Source organism: Triticum urartu, chromosome 3A (genome assembly GCF_056163025.1).
Source record: "Triticum urartu cultivar PI428250 chromosome 3A, HENAU_Tu73, whole genome shotgun sequence".
NCBI classification, from domain to species: Eukaryota; Viridiplantae; Streptophyta; class Magnoliopsida; order Poales; family Poaceae; genus Triticum; species Triticum urartu.
The window spans coordinates 28,630,330-28,654,554 of NC_141875.1; the positions used below are offsets into that span (position 1 = coordinate 28,630,330).

The 24,225-nt window shown below is 43.0% G+C and overlaps 1 pseudogene; it reads left to right on the forward strand.

Moving 5' to 3' along the window:
* The first annotated feature begins 18,575 nt into the window (after positions 1-18,575).
* LOC147978164 (uncharacterized) lies at positions 18,576-19,860 on the forward strand (annotated as a pseudogene).
* The last annotated feature ends 4,365 nt before the right edge of the window (positions 19,861-24,225 follow it).

The following is a 24,225-nucleotide window of genomic DNA, read 5'->3' on the forward strand; positions in this document are numbered from 1 at the left end:
TCCAGTGCGCCATTAGTATATAACACCATGCGCCATTAGTGTGCCTCCCAGGGGCCATATTTAACCATGTGCTTTGGCACACTAATGGCGCACTGCGGATAGATGCGCCATTAGTATACTTGGCATACTAATGGCGCACTCTGTAGTGATGCGCCATTAGTATGAATATTAGGTTTTATTTTTTTTACTTTTCTGATTTTTGCACATGTTACAAAATATATTATTTGACAGAATATAGACAGCAGCACACAGCAACAGCAGATTCATCGAGTACAATAGAAGATTAGTCTCCGAATACAATTCATCATATTAGTCTCCGAATTCAAAAGACCGAACAAAGATAAAACATTACAAGTCTCGAGACCACGAGTATCGAGTTTGTCGGAAGTAATACTAATCCTAACAAGTCCTACTAATCATCATCATACAACTTCTACTCGTTATTCATAACAAGTCATACGGTCATCATCTTGATAGTCATCGAACCAACCCTACTTAATTGTTCTTAGCACATGATCATCAGTATTAGGCAGGACCTAAATACCCTATTTAAGCTAAAATAGCATAAAACAATATAGACCCTGACTCTCCATTATGGAGAATGGAGAACATCCTGTCTCCAATTCTTGCGCTTCGCTTGCTTTTGCTTCCAAGAACCTCCTTACGACTGTCCATACATTTTTTCCATCCTTCGATTTTCATGTCTCCACTTCTTTTAGAAATCTCGTATGGACAGTTGAGATTCGTAGGACGACATGGCTGTATGTTCAAAACATTAACACTACCTTTCTGATACATCATATGAGGCACACAATTCTCTGGGATTATCTGTTGAAAAACATAGTAATAACTTCATAGTTATCAATGATGTACTAGTTTTAGAAGTATGCAAAAGATGCACAGATGTTGTAATAGTAAAAATCTTACCAGGGTATCTCCATGGTAGTTACCGTAGTTGAACACATGCACTAGTGGCACGTATTTACCATAATGTTGAGGAGTTTGTTTGTGGATAATGTAATTCTCAATGTCAGTACAAAATCCGACCAGATGATTTTTCTCCTTGTAAGTTGTTAATTCGGAGCCATCGGTGTAGTGGGTTTTGTCTACCATCTCCCGCACATTCTTTGAACAATAAAAATAAGCTGTCAATGGAAATAAGTTGTCAACTATTTTGAAATAAACAATATAAATTAGCTAATAACTATGTTTGAGAAACTCACATAGCGGTAGAACTGGAGGCGTATCAACAAGGACCCAAATGTCCATATTGTCTTGGTTGATGTCAGGATTACCAAGATCCATGGTGATAAGCATACCCTCATCAAAACCATACATCTTGCAAAATGCTTCCTAATTTTTGCAACCAAAATGGGTTACGCTCTCAGAATTATATAGATTTACTTCAAAGTCCACATCGTGATGAGTCCTTAGGTGAATTTTCTTTGTTTCAGAAATTTCATGGTCTTCAAAATCCATCCTCTCCAAGGCATAGCGTCTTGCATGGCATGGGATAAGCTATACTCGAATTGTAAAAGATGAAAATTACACGTTGAAATAGTTGAAGTCATGCTTAATTATGAAAATAACACTTGTCGTCGTTGTGTACCGTTTCAACTTCGAAGGTCTCCTCGAGCTTAATGCTGAAGCGCCGATCATCGTCCAGGTGAGGCATGTCGCACAGACCTTGATCGTCGTGGCACCAGTCGCACTCCGCCGGGAGACTTTCGTCGTCCGATGATGATGACGACATATCCTACGTTCATAATTCAAAACTACATCATTTAGGGTTTGTTGACACCGAGGCATCCTAAAAGCTATGCTTTTATCATTTAGGGTTTGTCGACGCTGAGGCACCCTAAAAGCCTAAGCTTTCATCATTTAGGTTCTTATCGACATCGAGGCACCCTAAAAGCCAAGGTTTTATCATTTAGGGTTTGTCGACGTCGAGGCACCCTAAAAGCCTAAGCTTTCATCATTTAGGTTTTGTCGATGCCGAGGCACCCTAAAAGCCTAAGCGTACATCATTTAGGTTCTCATCGACACCGAGGCACCCTATAGAAGCGAAGTTAAGTTTTCATCATTTAGGGTTTATCGATGCCGAGGCACCCTAGGTTGGGCGTAATCACTTGGCACTAATCACTTGGCTCTATTGCCACCTATGTTGGGTTTATCATCTAGGGTTTATCGATGCTAACGAGAATTCTAAGTTGGGCCTAATCACTTGGCTCTATTGCCACCTATCGTTTAATGCAGCAAGAATGGCGGGGCAGTTGATCCTACTTAACTAAGTACTAAGATACCCCGGCCCATGCATTAGTCGCAAGTGCCCCATATGTCCTATTTTTAGCAAAGTCATGCTAAAATTCACGGAAAATTTCAGCATGACCTTTGCTGAAAATAGGACATATGGAGTACCCGAATTTGCCGGAACAGAAGTTAATGGACATTCCGGCAAACTCAAGGGCCTCTCGGGGTACCTGCAAATTCATTACCCCACCCCCACCCAGCTGCAACCCCACAACACCGCACAATATCATCACGACATGATGGTCGGAGACAAAACCCCCCAATATCATCAAAATACTCCAGTTATGAAGTAAAATTCCTGAAGTGTTCCAGGAGTAGAACCTGAAGTGTAGTTAGTGGCTTCACCTATGTGCATAAAAATCATAAAAATTCAAAATCATTTGAAACCTGATCACTAGTCATAAAAATTCAAAATCATTCAAAATCAAAATCTACTAATTAGTTCGTGTGCTCATCCAGTAGCAACATCTTTCATACATGATCAGTAGTCATGTACCAAAATTTTATTTAAACTGAATTTGCAAATCAACAAGAGCTCTACTAGTTTCAGACTAGATTTACACTAAATACACTAGAGTATTTGACCAGTGGTCATGTGAACTCTTTGAATTTGTAAACACTTCCAGACTTGAGCATTGAGAGTTCACAATTGCAAAAAATGTCCCTTGTTCCTGAACTTGTATTGTACTCCATTCATTCAAGCAGAAAGAAACAATTATTGTTGATACTCATGTGCTTCTTTCCAAATAATTTTATTTATTCAGAGTTTGAGAAATTTTGAACAAAAAAAGAACGCAAGATATAGACTGAATTTGATGTTCAAAAATAACTGATAGTAGCATGCTATGGTACAGATAAAGTTGGGTCATAGTAACACACAGTAACATTTCTGGAATCCAAATTGAAACAATAAATCACAGCTAGCTAGCAACTGAAAATGAAATTGGCACTTTCTCCAAACTCATACATGTCTTCTCTTTTTGTAGCATCAGTGCTCACCTCGATGGATTAACTTAATTTTCTACAAACACCAAGTACTAGGGCACACAAAAGTTCTGAAATTTGTGTGCCTAACTGAATTAACTGAATTTTCAGTAACCGAATAAACTGAATTTTCAAAACTGACAAATATTAATAGGTTGACTATAGCAAATCCAATTTGCATGCTTCACTACATATAATTTACAATAATCCGAGGGGACAAATACAGCACTGGAAAAGTCAATTCAGGTTTATCTGAATTGGCAGCTATAGTGATGCCATTTAAAGCTAGCTAGAGGGAAAAGCCGTTTAAAAAAATCCTCTCATCTCATATGAGGAGTATTAATCCTAAGACTAATAGTTTGTTGTGCAGTACAGCTACAGTGATGCCCTGTCCATTTTGTCCCTCCCCGACTAGATACTAGAGTAGCACTGTGATGCCTTGTTCTTGCTGAACTTTATGACAGTATATACAACAACTTATCCTCTTAAGCCAAAACAACTTTCTAAAAGCCAGATGCAACATGTTGAGCTAATTTTGAGCAGAACTCCTTGAGGAACTAGCAGCAAAAGGTACTGAACTAGCAGCAAGCTTGTGTTATTGCTTACTAAGGTACTGAACTGATCAGAACTTCAGAACAGTGAGCTTTACATACTAATTTCAGAGGGATTTGATCCTAATTTGACCTAAATTCGAGAGGGATTTGACCTTATTTTGCATCTACACTAGCCCCTAATCCATGGCTAGAGCTAGTAGTAGGAACACATGGTAGAGTAATTAGGCAGCCTTGAGGAACCCAAATCCATGGCTGCTAGATCGAATGAAACAAGGAGGGGAGTTGGGGGCACCTTCACCTTGGGTGGCTGAACGACGGCGCCGTGGATTTAGAGGTCTAGGTGGAAGAAGCCCTTGATTGCGGCGACTGTGGTGGCTGGGTGCGCCCCTCCTGCTCCTCCTCCTCGAGCAGGACAAGGTCGGCGGCTACGCAGTGAGGAGAAGGCCCTCCTCTCCTCTCCGGGCGTCGTCCTGGTCGCTTGCCGGCGCGGTCTACCTATAGAGACGATACAAGAAGGGGTCAGGGGTTTGGAATGGAGGGGGGATTACGGGCGGAGGAGGACGGGCGGCGGCGCAGTAGGGGCGGCGGAGGGAGGCGCTGCTGGGCTCCTGTGCCGGCTGCGGGGCAGCGGAGGCTTCAGACGGCTGGGTGCGCCGCGGCGTCGGGCTGGCAGTCGTGGCGGCAGGCGGGGGAGCTAGAGCGGGTGTGGAGTGGGCGCGGGGGTCGTTGGAGCGGGCCGGGGGTCGTCGGAGCGGGCGCGGCGGGGGAGGGAAGGGGGATCTGGCGAGCGAGAGGGAAGGGGGGATCGGGCGAAGGGGTATCCAGCTAGACACTATAGCAATGGCGCACCACCCTCTGGTGCGCCATTAGTAGTTTTTTTTTCTGATAGCAATGGCGCACCCTCCTCTGGTGCGCCATTAGTAACTTTTTTTCTGACAGCAATGGCGCACTCTCCTCTGGTGCGCCATTAGTAACATTTTTTTTCATTATTTCTTGTTGCATCTAATAATTTGTTTTTTATCAAATTTGTTACTTTCATGAGGACTAGAACAGAAGATATCATCAAATATCATCAAATTTTTTTTTGAAAATATCATCAAATTTGTTTTTTTATTTTTAATTGAAAATATCATCAAATTTGTTATTTGAAGATATCATCAAATTTCTTATTTGAAAATATCATCAAATTTGTTATTTAAAAATATCTTCAAAAAGTGGGGGAGGGTGCGGGTGTCGGCGGCGGCGGTGGAGCGGGCCGGGGGAAGGTGAGGGGTGTCCGCGGCGGCGGTGGAGCGGGGGAGGGTGCGGTGGGTCGTCGGCGGCTGTGGAGCGGGGGAGGGTGCGGTGGGTCGTCGGCGGCGGTGGAGCGGGGGAGGGTGCGGTGGGTCGGCGGCGGCGGTGGAGCGGTGAACTTTTTTTTTTAAATGAAGAGGGGAAAGGAGGCGCGGGTGGGATCGAGATCGAGATGGAGGGGGAATCGAGATCGAGATGGAGGGGGATCGAGATCGAGTGTCCTCATGAATATTCAATATTTTATCATATTGAATACGAAAAAATATCATCAACTTTGAAAAAATATTCATGAATTCAAAAAATGCCCATGAAATTTAAAAATATTCATGATATCAAAAAGTGCCCATGAAATTTAAAAATATTCATGATATCAAAATATATACTAATGGCGCACTTCTACAGGCTGCGCCATTAATAGTTTAAACTATTAATGACGCATTGTGAGGTGGTGCGCCGTTAGTAGTTTTGCAAAAAAAAGAATAAAAAAATTCAGTACTGGCGCACTCCATGTCTGGTGCGCCATTACTAGTTTGAACTAGTAATGGCGCACTTCAATAGGATGCGCCATTAGTATGTAAAAATAATAATAAAAAAAATTATCACTAGTGGCGCACCTATTTTTTGATGCACCATTAGTGTCTTCTACACTAATGGCACATCATCAACTGATGCGCCATTAATATATAATAGTGACGCACTACTTTTCTAATGCGCTATTAGTGTCAATTCTATCTATAGCATTTTTCCTAATAGTGATGGACGTACGTATGAGAGGAGTGGCCCATGAGGGTGGCGCGATCATGCCTCACAGCCCGGTCACCACGCCCGCAAAACAGTTTGTGATAACAGAAAAGGCGCGACCTACTTGAAGCAAGACGTGTTGGTTTTCTCTTTTTTATTTTATTTTCATTTTATTTGCTTCTCCATTTTTTCCTTTTTTCTTCATTATTTTATATACATGTATTTTGTTCTTGTCCTGGTTTTTTCCTTTGTTTCTTATTTTTTTTCATTTTCCTTTTTCTTTGGTTTATTTAGTTTCTTTTTCGGTTTTCATTTTTTGTTTTTTCTTTTGTTTCTTTTTGTTTTCTATTCTATATTTTATATACATGATCAGCATTTTTTAAATACTTATTTAACATTTTTAAAATACTTGTTTGACATTTTTTATGCATGATCAATGTTCTTTTAAATAGTTGTAAAACATTTTTACATACATGATCAACATTTTTTAAATACTTGTTCAACAGTCTTTCCAATACTTGTTCAACATTTTCCAAAAAATGAAGAATGTTTGTTGGAATATACAATTTTAGTACATTTTACAGTGTAAACAAAACAACAAAAATAAAAATAAAAAAGCTAACAGAAAACATAAAAAAACAATAAAAGAGGCTGAAGGCGAGATATAGGTGCCCCCCATGGCTGTGGTCTAAAATTTACAATATCACAGAGCCTGGTGTCGGGCCCATGGGCTGGCCCATGTCGACAAGTGTAAGTAGGTTGTGTCCAGGCGGGGGGCAGATGCCTCTGTAACCAAGAGAGAGCGTTAGCTTCCTGAGGACGAATAAGTGTACTATGGCTGAACCATTTTCCCCTACCTCTGCTCTATCTTCCTCTTGAATCCCGTCTCTGAAAACTGCTACTCTTGTATCCCAAATTCCTCCTTTGATGGTATTGTCAATAAGATCGTGGCATTTGGTATCTGAGCCACCGATCTACCGGTCAAAATCCCAGAAAAATTCCCCATGTTTTTACCACGACGAAGAATTAGCAAGCTCCGATGCTCACGACCTGGATGGTTGGCATCAAGCAGTGGGTGGACATGGTAGAGACCACCATCATAGACATCGATAAACGTATTGCAAACCTGCTCAAGCTTACCGATGGAACAACCTCGGCATCAACAACCTCCTGAAGATGATGGTGGCTGCGGAAGCAATGATAGCATCCAAGAAGGTGACGGGTCTCTGCTCAAAACTGAAGACCCAAACCACAAAGATCTTGTAGACGGAAGATCGCATGATCAAGGCGCTTAATGAGCTACAAACATGGCAGCCGTCAGTGGACACACAACTCAAGTTGCTCAGTCCTCACTTCAAGGGCTTGGGTCGGCGCCTCTCCTTCCTCTGCTGTGGTCCCACTGATCCCTGGCCCCGATGGGCATCTTCATGAGTGGACTACACAGGGTAATGCACATGGAGAATCCATCACTCTGGAGCATACCTTGGTAGATGGTGATTCCTATTTGTTTTTCACTACATATGAGAAGGGGCCTCCTTCACATAGAGGTCATAGAGAAGCTATGTCCCACCATGATCATCATACTAGGGTAACCGTCCTGATTTTCGCATGCCTAAAACATCTTTTCCAAAGTTTGATGACCAGCAAGCAAAATTTTGGAAAGAACGATGTGAAAAATATTTCCGCATGTTCCATATTCCCTATGATTACAAAGCACCATATGCCACACTTCATTTCACTGGCGATGCAACCCACTTGTTACATTCATAGGAAGCTCAACATGATATTCATAGTTGGGTCGCCCTATGTGTTGTTGTCCACCAGAAATTTGGCAAAGATCAATATTATCAGCATACAATGTAAAGAACATACTTACACACCAAACATGTCAATGTCCGGATAAGTACAAAAATAATTCATTAGACACTTGCCACAAATTACCAGACATTTAACAGTAGCTAGGCAACAAAGTCGAAAATTAAAATCCACAAAAGAGAGCGCACATGATATCCTAAACAAGATTTCTATTGCTCATTGCACATCGACCACTTTTTTGGCTCGAATGTGAGCACATAACCACAAGACATGATAGAACTGAAGGAAATATGTCCTAAAGTCAATAATAAAGTTGTTATTTATATTTCCTTATATCATGATAAATGTTTATTATCATGCTAGAATTGTATTAACCGAAAACTTAGTACATGTGAATACATAGACAAACAAAGTGTCACTAGTATGCCTCTACTTGACTAACTCGTTGACCAAAGATGGTTAAGTTTCCTAGCCATGGACAAAGAGTTGTCATTTCATAAACGGGATCACATCATTAGAGAATGATGTGATTTGACTTGACCCATCCGTTAGCTTAGCACGATGATCGTTTAGTTTACTGCTATGGCTTTCTCCATAACTTATACATGTTCCTATGACTATGAGATCATGCAACTTCCAAATACCGGAGGAACACTTAGTGTGCTATCAAATGTCACAACGTAACTAGGTGACTATAAATATGCTCTACAGGTGTCTCCGATGGTGTTTGTTGAGTTGGCATAGATCGAGATTAGGATTTTTCACTCTGAGTATCAGAGAGGTATCTCTGGGCCCTCTCAGTAATGCACATCACTATAAGCCATGCAAGCAATGTGACTAATGAGTTAGTTGCGGGATGATGCATTACGGAACGAGTAAAGAGACTTGCCGGTAACGATATTGAACTAGGTATTGAGATACCGACGATCGAATCTCGGGCAAGTAACATATCGATGACAAAGGGAACAACGTATGTTGTTATGCGGTTTGACCGATAAATATCTTCGTAGAATATGTGGGAGCCAATATGAACATCAAGGTTCCGCTATTGGTTATTGACCGGAGATGTGTCTCAGTCATGTCTACATAATTCTCGAACCCTAGGGTCCACACGCTTAACGTTCGGTGACGAGTTTATGTGTTTTGATATACCGAAGGTAGTTCGGAGTCCCGGATATGATCACGGACATGACGAGGAGTCTCGAAATGGCCGAGACATAAAGATTGATATATTGGACGATTATACTCCGACACCGGAAGTGTTCTGGTGATTTCGGAGAAAACCGGAGTGCGGAGGGTTACCGGAACCCCCCCCCCCCCCCCCGGGGGGGGGGGGGGAGATTGGGCCTACATGGGCCATACGGAAGAGGGGAGGCAGCCCACAAGGGGCAGCCGCGCCCCCTCCCTATAGGGAGTCCGAATTTGACTAGGGAGGGGGCACGCCCCCCCCCCCCCCCCCGCCTTCCTTCTCCTCTTCCTCTCCTTTCCCTCTTTCCCCTTCTTCTCCTAGTAGGACTAGAAAAGGAGGAATCCTACTCCTACTAGGAGGAGGATTCCTCCTCCCTTGGCACGCCCCTAAGGCCGGCCGGACTCCCCCCTTGCTCCTTTAAATACGGGAGCAGGGGGCACCCTAGGACACACAAGTTGATTGCTTTTAGCCGTGTGTGGTGCCCCCTCCACCGTAATCCACCTTGGTCATATCGTCGTAGTGCTTAGGCAAAGCCCTGCGCCGGTAGCTTCATCATCACCGTCATCACGTTGTACTTCCGTGGGACGTCACCGAGCTGAACATGTGCAGATCGCGGAGGTGCCGTACTTTCGGTGCTAGGATCGGTTGGATCGCGAAGACGTTCGACTACATCAACCGCTTTGTCATAACGCTTCCACTTACGGTCTACGAGGTACGTGGACAACACTCTTCCCTCTCGTTGCTATGCATCACCTAGATAGATATTGCGTGTACGTAGGAATTTTTTTGAAATGACCGCGTTCCTCAACAGTGGCATCCGAGCCAGGCCTATGCGTAGATGTTATATGCACGATTAGAACACAAAGGAGTTGTGGGCGTGGGTATATACATATTGCTTGCCGTCACTTGATGATTCTTGATTCATCGGCATTGTTGTATGAAGCGGCTCAGACCGACATTACGCGTACGCTTACGCGAGACTGGTTCTACCGACGTGCTTCGCACATAGGCGGCTAGTGGGTGTCAGTTTCTCCAACTGTAGTTGAATCGGATTCAATGAACGGTGTTCTTTCTGAAGATCAAAAAGCAATCACTATACCGCGTTGTGATTTTTGATGAGTAGGTAAGAACGGTTCTTGCTCAGCCCTTAGCAGCCACGTAAAACTTGCAACAACAAAGTAGAGGACGTCTAACTTCTTTTAGCAAGGCATGTTGTGATGTGATATGGTCAAGACATGATGCTAAATTTTATTATATGTGATGATCATGTTTTGTAACAGAGTTATCGGCAACTGGCAGGAGCCATATGGTCGTCACTTTATTGTATGAAATGCAAACACCAAGTAATTGCTTTACTTTACCACTAAGCGGTAGCGATAGTAGTAGAAGCAATAATTGGCGAGACGACAACGATGCTTCGATGGAGATCAAGGTGTCAAGCCGGTGACGTTGGTGATCATGACGGTGCTTTGGAGATGGAGATCAAAGGCACAAGATGATGATGGCCATATCATATCACTTATACTGACTGCATGTGATGTTTATCCTTTATGCATCTTATTTTGCTTAGTTCGGCAGTAGCATTATAAGATGATCTCTGACTAAATTTTAAGGTATAAGTGTTCTCCCTGAGTATGCACCGTTGCTATAGTTCGTCATGCCGAGACACCACGTGATGATCGGGTGTGATAAGCTCTACGTTCACATACAACGGGTGCAAGCCAGTTTTGCACATGCGGAATACTCGGGTTAAACTTGACGAGCTTACCAAGTATCTACTTTAAAGTTATATAGATCAGATTTTGTCGATAAAGCTGATTTTCCTGATCCTATCATCCTTGTTATGTCAAGCCAAACATGTCATTTTCTTTAAGTTTGCATGACTGTATTTTTTATTTGTCAATTTTCTAAAGTTTTATGAACACTTCTGTTTTTCTGTCGAGCACTAATAGAGAGAAAACTGTTTTCTTATTTTTAACAGGGAGCAAACTGCGTAGCAAGATCAATAATGAATGGTACAAGTCATGTGTTACAAGTTACAATGAGCAGGTGGTACTCAAGTCCGTTGATGATAAGGATATTATTCGAACTTTTACTGCAATGAGGTCTCGGAAAGGGCATTTGCCTCGTGATTGTCTTTAGTGCGCTGTCGGTATTCGGTATGTTCCATCTGACCATCTCTATTCTTGCAAGCTTTTGATTTGTAATATATTCAAATAATTTGTATTTAAAAATTATGGGTTAGTAGATCCGTTTTAATTTGCATTTCTATTCTTGCAAGTATTCGGTATTTGCATTCTTTTGTCCATGCTTTAATTCCTAGATCCCGTTTGTTTCGGCAGCATAGTTACTTTGTTGTTTCTTCTGCTACAAGGCCCATGGTTATAGTAAACCTTCTTATTTTAAGCATCCTATCAAACCTACTTGAACAAACGTGTGCCTTTTTGCCCACATCTTCATGCTATTCATCTGCATGTTGCCTTGCATATATATATTTGGTCAAAAAGCATACGGTTTCACCACAACAGGTAACACACAGGCCATATATGTCCTCTCCTTATGGATCTGTACTTGTGTTTCGTATATGCTAACCATACTTTCTGTTGCTCTCGCCAAACTCTCGTGTTAACTGTTGAGTGATGGGATCAGTTCATGACCTAACTAAAACCTCCGATCCAACACCTCATCACACTTTTGGTCAGACATGCATATTAGGCCAACGGCACATTTTAGTGAATGAAAACTATGATATGAGGATAAATAGGTGCTCTGTTTGGTTCAGATATTTTCATACATAATTTGATGTACTTCTCATGGATATCTTCTTACACGTGAGCTTATTTTGAAGATGATAATAAGTCTCTGCCTTGGAGTTAATGCATAGTATATGACCGTCAATCTCCAGTTCGAGGAAGATTTTGGAGCACAAACATACAAGCAGAGCTAAGATTGGTCCAGCCACTCCATTTATTTTCTGAAAAGGAATTGATGAATGAGAGTATATTTTGAGAGATCCATCTATATGGTACGTTCAATGCTGATTTGATAATTTTGCGCATGTCTCGTGCAGGCATGCCAGCGCCTTCGTCGACCTCCACTCGCCAATCTGTAACGCCTATGCCCGTGGTGGCGGGTCACACTCTGATGCAGCCGTGCACGCCGCCGCTACCAGACGACACCTCCATCGAGTAATACACCCCAGTCGAGATTTTCTATATCATCTCTGCCAAGGCGCAGTCATCGGAAGAGATTCAGGTAAGATTATCCTTGTTTTCTACATCAAATTTTGCATGTTCATCTATCTAATCTTTGATACTACATTTCTTAGCTAATGTCCTCCTTGCCTGTACCATGTTCATATGATTAACAAAGGCTTGGCCATCTTAATATAGTAGTCCGTGAGGTGGATATATATACTACTCCCTCCATTCCTAAATATAAGTTTTTTTGCAGATTCCAATATGGACTACTGAATGAATCTACACTCTAAAGAATGTCTATATGCATCCGTTTGTAGTCCATATTGATGTTTCTAAATGGACTTATATTTAGAAACAGAGGGAGTACTTCAGTTTGCATGAGAGAATAATCACTTATATGTGTGCCTTTATATTATAGTAGGATTGCTTGGATTATTTCTGTAGTACTTTGTCCAAAAATGTTGTTCTAATCCCTAGCTCACTTGAACCTGGGTGAACAGTAAAATAATTAAAAAATCTGAATTTTTTTTAGTGTGAAACATTGACAAATGTTTTCATAGCGAATAGAAATTTTTCACCAGATGACATTCGTGGAAAATATGTCCAAAAAATAGTTGCAAATTTATCACCAGACAACATTGTGGAAAATAGTTGCGTCCGTACAGTGTGTTCTTCGTCGAATTTGTGTTTGATTTTTTCACTACATATTACTTCTTGCTTGCGCGAGGGTGGTGTAGATTTGTTATTTTTTGCCCCGAAAAGAAGGTAGCCGGATTAGTAGTCTAATTGAGTAGATGCTGGTGAGGGAGGGTTACTTGATTTTTATTGAGTACATTATGCTCTGATGTGTAATAGAGGGGGAAAAAGTGTTATCCATTTCATTGTTTCTGTGCATGTTTACGTTGACCATCGGTGGCGGGAGGCGGCATTGCTGGTGGCCGAAGGGGTGCTTGTGGAAGCAGGTGGAATAGTCAGCAGCTGTGGGGATTCGTTATTCTCCGAGGTTGGCAGGCTCGACGCGAGGCTCGATGGGGCTGCGGGATTGTCAAGCGGGTAAAGTTCGTCAACTCGTCCAGTTTGATGCTTTTCAACTGCTGGATAATGGTTTCATGCCATGCGTCGTCTCCATGTATTTACTAAAACATTTACTATGCTCTTCTATTTGGAGAAAGAAGCATGGTGCAGCCTACCAAGCTGGGGAGAGCCATATAATGCCCATCTTGGAATTAGCTGTTCGATTGAGATGTGCTGGACAAAAATATTACCAGTTCCTTTGAGTATGCTTGACTTGCATAATGTGATTTTCATTTTTTTAGAGTGAATTACATAATATATAGATATGCATTATTTTGGCTTTAGTAACTGATTTTCTCATGTTTAGAAACATGCGAGGTTGGGGGGGGGGGGTCTTCTAGCGTTCCAATCTGCACTACTTTTGCTTTGTTTCATCGACACACATCATGCAATTGAAATAGTTTGATTCAGGACACCAAGCGTTTGGGAAAGTGGCATGGTGCTGGTCCTTGAAATTGATGTTCTTTGTGATTTATGATGGAGTTTTATCTGAATTTAACATCACTGTCCTCAACATCAATTTTGTTGACTCATAGGCGGGTGATTGCTCAACGATGACTGGAGACGATCTTCGGTATTACAACTGGTTTATACCAATGGGTTATTTGCATCTCAAGTTAAATTAGTCACTGTTGATCAACAATGAGATATGGCCATTGTTTGATGGATCATTGATGGTACGGATGTGCAATGAACCAATGATATACCCACTGTATTGGACCCAAACACCTTCCTGAAAATTGTTCTGAAGGGTGAGACACTGAACCACCACACAATTTCAGAACTATATCTTTATATTATATCTCTTATTTTTCCCTTATTTGAATTTTATAATCCTTACTTTTCAATACATATCTAAATAGACTTGATGTTTTTGACTAATGGGTTGCAGGGTTAGCACAAGTAAACTATTGTTATGACTTGCGAGGTCTGCTGGAGGTGACCGGATCCGGATGACTTGAGCAAAGCTGTGAAAATTCACGTATACCGTTTACCAAACTCAATTTGTTTGGTCTAGATGCATGACTTTCAGAATAAATTTAGATTGTATGTTTACTCATTGTCGTGATCTTTGTACATATGTAACTACACCCTACAACCTGAGCCACTTGACGACCTGCAATTAGATGTTACAAAATATAGATGCAATATGTTAATTCTAAGGTGGCATCAAATTCCTAATAATTCATACCTGAAATAAAATTGTGATTTATTCACTATCTTACTATCATATCCGCGTCGAGCACAACCGAACGCTTCTATTTCCGGTGAGGCCAACTATCCAGAATCCTCCCACCATCTTAAATCCATTGATGTTTTTCTGTTAAAGGCTTTGCTCTATGTAGATACTGAAATTAGCAACGCCAAACTTTTATTTTGGAAATATCACTTTTTTGTGAGAACTGGAAATATCACTTTAGAGTACTTTGGTCTGTAAGTGTGTTGCGCTGCTATATTTTAAAGACGCGGTTTGTATTGGAAAAGATTACATTAAAGATGCTGTCGATCCTGACGACAGGCTGCCTTGCAGGGCAAGGGATGGGGGTACAAGGCATGGGTCTGCGGCGCCACACCTTGCTGTTCCCTGCCGGTGGCCAGCGAACTGTGGCGGTGCTTCCCTGTTGGATGGCGAGGGACTGGGGTGCAAGGCGTGCATCTGCAGTGCCACTCCTGGGACATGCCTCTCCCGCGACATTGCCGGCATACACAACATACCTTACTACACGGGGATTTCCTCTCTGAACTAAATATTATGTCAGAACTGAATATTACGTCCGAAGACTGAAACATCCAGAAAGCTTATTGAGACTATTCATTGATGGTGTTTCTCTACTACACGAGGAGGGTAATTGTCGTTTATGTGCTTCTTTTCCTATTTCAATGCACCATAGTGTTATTTTGGTTGAAAAATTAAAGTTTCTACACATTTTCATGGTTTATGAAAAGTAGCTGAGATCCGTTGTTTTATTCCTACATATTGAGGAAATTCTGGTGAAGCTAAAGTTGGTGTTGTTTCTCTTTTTTCTGCGATTTAGTACTGTTGACATAGTTGCTAAAATTTATCATTTCAAAAGATTAGTGTAGTGGTGCAGGCTAACAAAATCGTATTGTCTACAAGCCTGAGGTACACAAACATAACAACTGATGAAAGAAGAACATATTTGTAACTTGTTGCCCGCTGACTATAAACAGAAGAACATTGAAACACTCGTTATTGCATTATATATTTTAGTTGCAATAGTATTTGATTTTGCATGAATAAATATGTTGAGTGTTTCTTCGTTTAGTTTCATGTGCCAATTAGGCATGGACGACGACGGCCATGATCCCATCATCGCAAGCTCACGGGAGGGAGACACACGTCTCATCCAGTGTAATAGCATGCTCCAAAAAATCTCTAACCCTCCATGGAGCCATTGCCAGGGTGATGAGATCAACACCACCCACCAGCACCACCACCGAGCTGTAGACGTCGTGTCATGGTGCTCCCTAGCTCTTCCCACCTCTTAAGAGACCACATGGCGTTCTGGCAGTTCTGGTGCAGTTTTTGGCCAAGGCTGGAAGCCAAGAACACTTAATTTTGATCATGGACGTGACATTGTGGTCGGCGTTGTGTGGTGCACTTCAGAGTTTTCTTGCCTGGCGTATAACAATGCATGTTCAATGGGGTAGCCTCTTCTCAGGCACGAGTATCCGAGGCAGACCACGACATCTATTTAGAATAGCTACAACAAAATTGTGACAGAGATGGTTAGTGGGAGAAGGAACTTGAGACCACAGTCAATTCTGTTGTAGGGGCTGTGTGTAGAAGATAGTAGTAGCAAACATAGAAGTCACTTTGGAAAAAAAAAGGGTGCATATATTGTTGTACTAGAGATCCATTCCTATATTTCACTGATATGCATGGTTGAATTGTAGTATGTGTGATAAGTGAGAATAATGTAATATGAAGCGAAACGTGGTGGACAGGGCTTCACATTGTTGTTTTTCAGTAGAATATGATGTTCGTCTCTTTTTCATATGGACTACAATATGGTCAATGGTAGCTTGCTGAATAGGTTAAGCTAGACCCAAGACATAATTTCACGGCGAGAATTTGACATGTTTAATTTTTTATGGAAAGAATATTTGCTGCTAATAATTAATGATACAAGTTCTGATTTGTTAGTGCAACATTATCTTCCATGTATATAGATTGAACAAAATATAAGCTGAAGTGGAATGTCAAGCCTTAATTTATACTAAAGAATGATATAGGTTTTCTCTATGTGTAGAATAGGATTATTTTTCCTTGGAGAATCTACTAGCTGGAGTGGTCAATGTCGATATCCTTGTGAAAGTTCGCATGATCTTAGCATGAACCAACTCACAATGTTATCTCGAGCAGTGCTTTATTCACTTAAGTATCATTTTTAGGAAAATACTAGGTAAAAAGCCTATTGCAAAAAAATTAGACGCGAAGTTTATAAGGGTTACATGTATGCAATCTACACGGGCCTATCTAATGTTAGATTTTCATGCCTCTAATTATTTGTATTTATGTATTCTAGCTATGGATACCAGTAGCCTTAGTTCTTTTAAAGTACAGCATCTATAAACTATAGTATTTAGATATTGTATATGAAAATATCAAGTAATTATAAATGCCATTTATGATCACAGACAATCTTGTTGTATGATTGTTTTCATGGCCTTCAAAGGAGAGATATCCTAGAAGTTGAGTGCAGTTAGAGGGGCCTCAGTCCTTTTGAGCCAAGAAAAATTGATGGGGCCTGTCCAAGCTATGAATAGTATATGGGAAAGTGTTGAAATATTTTATGTTTCCATGGTTTCTAAATGGTAGGAGGTATGTGTAGTAACCTGTACGGTTTCAAGTGCCTAATTTCATGTGTAAAAGTTTGCCAGGGAATTCTGGTTGTAGAATCTTGGAATAAGGAAACAAAATCCTACATGTGTCATATTGAAATAATGAGTGAAGTGCACTGTAGGTCCTTGAACTATTTCAGGGGTGTGATGTAGGTCCTCAAACTATGAAAATCGTCATCCAGGTTCTCGAAGTGCAGTATGTGTGTTAGTCAGGTCCAAAATCTCCCTGACCCCCTCTAACTGGCCAGCTGATGCCGTTAACCGTGAACACTAAACAGGAAACCGTGAATAGTAATAATAGCGTTCCAGTTCCATCATTTCTGTTCATGGTTTATTGTTCAGTGCTCATGGTTAACGGCGCCAGATGGCCCGTTAGAGGGGGACATTTTGGACCTGAATGACACATTTACAACACTTCAAGGACCTGGATGATGATTTTCGTAGTTCGAGGACCTACGTGACACCCCTGAAATAGTTCGAGGACCTACAATGCACTGCACTCTTAAATAATGGATAATAACAGACATGCTTTCATGAGATGATTAATCTTAAGCATAAAAGGGCCTCCATGTGCCACCTATCATTTGTAATGCCCAATAAAGAGTTCTATGTTTTTGTATGACTTTATTTGTTTTGTTCATTATATCTGGTCGTGTATGTTACCGAATTACATTGCAAGTGAAGTGGATCTCAATATTTTCGTATGTGATTGGCTATCTTTTCTATACATGTGAAATTTGATATGCAATCAGTAACAACTAACCTGCAATGAGAAGGAAGGCATAGTGATGTAATCAGTAGCCCGATATTGAATACTAATAATAATATCAATAAAAGAATGTTCTCAATTTTTTAAGGCCCGTGGCAACGCACGGGCACTCTACTAGTAATCCATATAAATGAGAACCACTTGGACTTGATTCTTACTTACCAACACGAGCAAATGGTAGTAATTCAATTCCTAACTGTGGCATCCTTGAAACTAAAAGCTTTAGACCTACAAAAAAATATGTATAGGTACACACTTGGACTTGATTGTGCTCCCTTCGTAAAGAAATTTAACAGTGTTTAGATCACTAAGGAGTGCGAAATCCAGAGGTCCTGTGTGGCCACCGCCTCAAGTACCACACTACAACCGCCTTTGGCACCTTTGTACATCCCCTGCCAAGCAAATGGGCAATTCTTCCATTTCCAATGCATGTAGTCGATGCTTCCAAGCATCCTAGGAAATCCTCTTGCTGCATTCTGTGCTAGGATCCGAGAAGTGTCTTCCGCATTGGGTATTCTCAAGTATTGCGGTCCAAACACGGCCACCACTGCCCGACAGAACTTGTAGAAACACTCTATGCTGGTGGACTTGGCCATCCGCCCATAGTCGTTGAGTGAATCACCGGGAGCTCCGTATGCAAGCATCCTCATCGCTGTCGTGCACTTCTGGATGGAGGTGAATCCAAGGGCGCCGGTGCAATCCATCTTGCACTTGAAGTAGTTGTCGAACTCCCGAATGGAATTCACAATCCCGAGGAAGAGCTTTCGGCTCATCGGATAATGGCGCTGAAATATTTTCTTGCCGTGAAGTGGAGTATCGGCGAAGTAGTCGGAGTAGAGCACGAAGTAGCCTTTGAGACGATGCCGGTTTTTTGCTTTCACCCGCTCCGGCGCCAAGCCACCTCGCCGCGGCTTTTCATTGCTCGGCAGCAGCTGGGCAAGGGCGGCGAGCACCATGAGATGCTCTTCTTCCTGGACATCGGCCTCGGCTTCCTCCTCCAACAACGCAGCGAGCGCTTCCTCGTCATCCGAGTCCATCGCCGAGGCAGGCAAATCGCCGAACACCTTGCGCCTGGTGGGCGTGTACCCGCTGCTAAACTGCCCCTCTGCGGCCGGAAATGCCCAGCTACTGTTGGAGGGGCTACCGCGGCGAAGCTCTGCTATTTTTCCGGCGGGGAATGGCTATCTAGCAGTGAAGGGCGGCGGGCGGCGCCGGGATATAGCTAGTGGCGGCCGAGGGCTCGGGGGGTGGGAGGCGAGTCGGGGAAGAAAACCTTGACTTTTTCTCTGCCGGTGTGGGCCAGCCGCGCTTTTCCCTTGCGCCGGAGCCCCCAATTGCCCCTCAATGCATCGGGTTCGGCCTGTGACCGCCGGGTGGAAAAAAGGACCGAACCGGCGATTTTCGACATCCTCGGGACGCGACTGGGGCGTTTTTTGTCGCTGGCGCCAAAAAGTAGCCTGAGGAGGCCTGTTGAGGGCGCGACTGGAGATGCTCTAACCACGCCGGGTCGTAGACAAGTACTGTGGGAGACACCAGGCCAACCGTTCTGCAAGAATCTTTGGCGCTTGCTTCGTTTGGTACGGTGCAGTTGCGGTTTGCGCCATGGAACACACTGTCGATCTGATGGAGACCCGGACCAATGTTCAAGGCTGCGCATCCTAAGCGTTTTGAGCATCTTCAATAGATGGTTCAAATGTAAAAATAACTAACTTTTGGATCGTCTGGGACAAAAAACGCTGCTTCAACAAACAGTCTATATGGAAAAAAAAATTGGACCGCGGCCTCCTCGTGATGTAAAATGCAACATCTCGCGATGTAAATATACATCACGAGATGCATCTGGTCCAAAACTAGCCGCCGCCCGCGAACGCCCAACCTCCACTTCATTTCTGTTCTCGCCCGCGCCCGTCCGCCCGCCCGCGACATAGCCGGCCGGAATCCGCCGCCGCGACCGCCCAAATCCTCGTCGTCGGCGCCGCCACCACTCCACATCCCCTCCGCCGCTCTCCGCCTCCGCTGCACTCCGCCCCCGTCGCCCCCGTCGCCTCCCTGCCGCCGAATTGAGTGGTAGCCGACACGGGATTCGGCCCCTCCGGCGGTCCGGCTGCCGAGGTAGGCCTCCGCCGGGTCTTTTAGGCTGCCGTCGACCTCCTCTCGTCAGTCGTGAGCCTGTCCACGGCCGTTGCGCCGGCCGCACGACTGCCTCCCCACCGCCCTCCGCCCGGCTGCCGAACTAGTCTTCGCCGCCCGCCGAGCTCCTCTTGGCTGGCCTCCAACCTCATTTCTTATCACCGCCGCCGTCCGAAGCCATCCGCAGCCGTCCGCAGCAGCCAATCCAACCGGCGGCCATCTTCTTCCACCGCACGCACAAGGTGGACATGATTTTTTATGTTATTTTCAAATATTTGCGGCTGTATAGTGGCTGGACAGTGGCTGAACAGCAGCCGGGCGGCTGCTGGCCAGTTTTGGACCATGAATTTGGATCATCTATTGGAGTTGCTCTTTTGAACCATAAATTTGGACCATCTGTTGGAGTTGACCTTTTTTCGGAGCTTCAAAACGCATTTTTTGACCGTCCAAAATTTACATCTCCGGTTTTGGACCGTCAAAATTTGGACTATCTATTGGAGATGCTCTTACTGGGTGCGAGCGATAAGCAATTAGGCATCAACGTGGCAATAGCAAACAAACAAAATGCGGGCAAGCAGTCTGCAAGGAACCTACGAGAGGTAGCCAGGACAGTCAAGCTTTGTGTGTTGGCGTGGACCATGGTAGGCCATGGCTTCACATCACTAACACTCCTGCATGGATTCTTGGGTTCCGATCAACAAATAATTCCTTCAATCTCCCGATCTTCCACGTACTTTGTTTCTGACGCACAAATGATAGGACATGTCCGGTAAAATATGTTCATTAAAAGGATAAATGAATGAACTAAAAATTAAAGAAGAGGACTAAGATTAGTGAATCTACCCAAGTTCTAATGTAGTCCCAATTTTTGCATTTCACCCTGTGGCCACCCAAAATTAGCTCATGCTTCAAATTGAATCACCAAGAGTTAATCCCTGTAGTTCCATTTCTGAAAATTTTGACATCGGGTTGCATCCAAATGTCCCAGCAGCTCATCATTAGAATACCATTAGCAATCTTGTTCGGTAGCTTTTGACTTGCCAGCATAATTTAATTAAAGAATGAAATGCCTCTCAATTTGTTGTGGAGAATAGACTGCCAGCATTATTACGCAGAAGTGCAGTAATGAATTGAACTAGTAATTGTGTGTGTGTGTGCGCGCGCGTGTGTGCACAGGGGCGGACCCATGATGAAAATGTCCTGTGTCCACGCCTAAAGTACACATATGTGGACACCAAGCTATGTTATGCATAAAACTAACATACTCAACCATTGTAGATATCCAGTAGTAAAAATGCTTGTAAAAATATTGGTCTACTTGTAATCGTAGTTGATTATATGATTTTTTGTGCCCAACTTGAACAATAACGCATAAAAACTTTGAAGACAAATTTAATCAGCTAAGGCTACACTATTTATGTTTGAACAGGCTAACATCAAAACATAAAAAACATGTTGATTGAATTTATAACTACTTACTTACATTATGTTGTAGGAGTACTGAGTTGTGCATTCAAAGGTCGAGGAATCTCTACTCCTAATGTCTCAGTTGGTAGGTCGCGTTCCGGGTTTTATTTTCGTCCCACCATTTTCGTCCAGTTTTTTTTCGCCCTCTTCCCACCCCACCCATCCACGCAGCCACCCAAAAAAAACCCCACACCCGAAAAAAAGCTCCATCGATCTTATCTATCGTTGCCGCCGCCGCCGTCCAAGAGGGAGACGCCGCCCCCGCCGCCGAACTCCGGGAAACGCGGCCGCCAAGTCTCCAGGGCAGGGCGGTTTCAATCCCTACCGCCGAACTCTGGGAGACGCCGCCGCTGCGGCACAGGGTAGATTTCGCGTCTCCACGTGGTCGCACGCACGCCTGCACCTCCACTCCCCCCCTCGATCCCGATCAGATCTTTCTCTCCACAAAAATCGCCACCGCCGGCCTCCTTCGCTCGACTCGGCCATGGTGAGGGTACACCTCCCCCAATTCCTCCCGTCGTCATCGTCATCCTCCGTGTGACCCTGCCAGATTCCACGATTTGGGGATCCCTATGAGGAGCCGGCGCGTCGTCCTCATCGCAGGCGGGGGGGGGGGGGGGGGGTGTTGGCATGTGCGCGTACGGAGGAGCTCCACCTCACCCACTTCAGCTTCCTCCTGTCGTCATCATCGTCCTCCGCGCGACCATGCTAGCTTCCATGTTTCGGGGGAGCCTTCCCTATGAGGATCCAGCGTGTCGTCCTCGTCGCACCCTAATTAGGTTCTTGGTGTGTCCGCACCGCCACACCCTAATTTGATTTCGACTGGAGTCTAGGACGTCAGCGCCACCAGGTACGTACATCTGGCTGTTCATCTTTCTTCCTCCGAACGAGCAGCGACCTATGCGTTTCTGATTCTAGATTTGTCGAACGATTTGCCTGATTGTTTCTCCTCTCTAATCTCTATAGTTTACCAATCAGGTCATTAGCACTGCCGTCTAGGTGATAATAAACGCCGTTCACCACAACAAGAGGTGAGAGGCAGATTCCAGATAAGGTATGCCCTAGCAGGTTTTATGAACCAGAGGCGAGAGGCAGATTCTTGATGATGATTTTTAACTGGATCTTATATTATCATAGCTTTATGCTAATTTCCAAAAATAATTGTCCTTTTCAATTTTAGTACTGTCATGCCATCTCGAAAGTATGCATTGAGAAGAAATTGTTGGATGAGATAGATAGTTACTATCATTACTAATTTACTAATTTGCATCTCGGATGATTTTATTATTTGATATGCTTAATGATTTTAGATGCCCTTTTTTTGGCCTCTAAATTTATGTCTACATAGATTGATTATTATTTAGACCTTTATACTAAAGGCCCTGGATTTTTGTTTCACCCTGGGCCCCTAAAATCCGAGGACCGGACCTGCCGGCAGCACTTGATTCTATTTTAGCTGCAACCAAGTATCTACTTTAAAGTTATATAGATCAGATTTTGTCGATAAAGCTGATTTTCCTGATCCTATCATCCTTGTTATGTCAAGCCAAACATGTCATTTTCTTTAAGTTTGCATGACTGTATTTTTTATTTGTCAATTTTCTAAAGTTTTATGAACACTTCTGTTTTTCTGTCGAGCACTAATAGAGAGAAAACTGTTTTCTTATTTTTAACAGGGAGCAAACTGCGTAGCAAGATCAATAATGAATGGTACAAGTAATGTGTTACAAGTTACAATGAGCAGGTGGTACTCAAGTCCGTTGATGATAAGGATATTATTCGAACTTTTACTGCAATGAGGTCTCGGAAAGGGCATTTGCCTCGTGATTGTCTTTAGTGCGCTGTCGGTATTCGGTATGTTCCATCTGACCATCTCTATTCTTGCAAGCTTTTGATTTGTAATATATTCAAATAATTTGTATTTAAAAATTATGGGTTAGTAGATCCGTTTTAATTTGCATTTCTATTCTTGCAAGTATTCGGTATTTGCATTCTTTTGTCCATGCTTTAATTCCTAGATCCCGTTTGTTTCGGCAGCATAGTTACTTTGTTGTTTCTTCTGCTACAAGGCCCATGGTTATAGTAAACCTTCTTATTTTAAGCATCCTATCAAACCTACTTGAACAAACGTGTGCCTTTTTGCCCACATCTTCATGCTATTCATCTGCATGTTGCCTTGCATATATATATTTGGTCAAAAAGCATACGGTTTCACCACAACAGGTAACACACAGGCCATATATGTCCTCTCCTTATGGATCTGTACTTGTGTTTCGTATATGCTAACCATACTTTCTGTTGCTCTCGCCAAACTCTCGTGTTAACTGTTGAGTGATGGGATCAGTTCATGACCTAACTAAAACCTCCGATCCAACACCTCATCACACTTTTGGTCAGACATGCATATTAGGCCAACGGCACATTTTAGTGAATGAAAACTATGATATGAGGATAAATAGGTGCTCTGTTTGGTTCAGATATTTTCATACATAATTTGATGTACTTCTCATGGATATCTTCTTACACGTGAGCTTATTTTGAAGATGATAATAAGTCTCTGCCTTGGAGTTAATGCATAGTATATGACCGTCAATCTCCAGTTCGAGGAAGATTTTGGAGCACAAACATACAAGCAGAGCTAAGATTGGTCCAGCCACTCCATTTATTTTCTGAAAAGGAATTGATGAATGAGAGTATATTTTGAGAGATCCATCTATATGGTACGTTCAATGCTGATTTGATAATTTTGCGCATGTCTCGTGCAGGCATGCCAGCGCCTTCGTCGACCTCCACTCGCCAATCTGTAACGCCTATGCCCGTGGTGGCGGGTCA